A 1360-nucleotide genomic window follows, 5' to 3' on the forward strand; every position below is an offset into this window, starting at 1 on the left:
AAGCCGTCCAAGCACCCAAGTTCCCCTCCAAAATGAGACGGAAGATCGAAAATACCTAGGAACATGTCGTGGTCTGATTGGTCAGTACCTCAGCCAATCACAACCGTATGTTCAAAAAATTATTACAAATATTAAGTTTACTTATACATAGAGAACGATATAACAACCCTATACCCACATTTTATTATTTAAAACATTTATATTAACCCCCTAAACCTATATTAATGCAAAACACATAACCGCAACTTCAAGATTCGAATTAAGTTTGGCAATACTGCCAGAAATCAGTTGTATTTCGATACCGGTGAACCGCGAATCGACCCAAGCCAGAATTTTAACAAAAAAACTCCAAGACATAAAAATCGATATCTTTAAGTATTAAATAGGTACGAAATTCAAATAGGAATAAATCAGCTAATGTGAGCAATTACACGAGATGAAACGAAATGAAATGAAAGTAAATGTACTAAAGAAAATTATTAACTAATTATATGTATAATATTTGATCTAATTTTTAACGATAACAAACCGAAAATTACAATGAAATTTTAAAACGTAACATAGTTGCATCATCAGGATTGTCTGGGACGAATCCTGCCAGTTCATCAAGAGTTTTGACAACAACCATATCCTGCAAAATAATATTGAGAGTTTCATCCGAAATCGCAGCTCCAGCAGTGGAGCTGTGCGATTCCGGGAATCGAGCCGTACGGCTGCGGCAATCGAGTCGTACGACTGTTTTAATCGAGCCGTACGACTGTTTTAATCGAGCCGTGCGGCTGCTGGAATCGAGCCGCACGGCCGCTGGAATCGAGACGTACGGCTACTGAAATCGAGCCGTAAGGCTGCTGGAATCGAGCCGTACGGCTGCTGGAATCGAGCCGTACGGTTACGGGGATCGAGCCGTACGGCTGCGCCATTCCACCCGTACCACTCTGGCAATAGGGCCGCACGGCCCTTGACTTTCAGTTATAATCAAGACTGACAAGTGTTCTGATTATCAACCGATATAGGCTGTCATAGCGTCATAAATAGGTTACTACTTACTAAAAAAACACTCCAGAATAAAATCTCCTTACCTATAGAAAAACACAACACTACACATACATATCACGCAATATGTCACACGACGTATCATATACTGCGTTGAGACACGTGAAGCACTCACAACAGCGTGATAAAGCGTACTGAAGATTGAGGGAAAAAAATCTGACGGACGCATGGCAGGACAACGGTAAGGAACGAAGGAAAGCGATGCCAAACGAGGCAGATGATGACGAGGGGGCGAGAATTGAGACAGTGTCGGGGCATTCACGGGGCGAGATCAGGTATGTAATTTCATAAGGGTCAAGCCGACGGC

Source organism: Anoplophora glabripennis, unplaced genomic scaffold (genome assembly GCF_000390285.2).
Source record: "Anoplophora glabripennis isolate ALB-LARVAE unplaced genomic scaffold, Agla_2.0 scaffold1438, whole genome shotgun sequence".
Classification (NCBI taxonomy): domain Eukaryota; kingdom Metazoa; phylum Arthropoda; class Insecta; order Coleoptera; family Cerambycidae; genus Anoplophora; species Anoplophora glabripennis.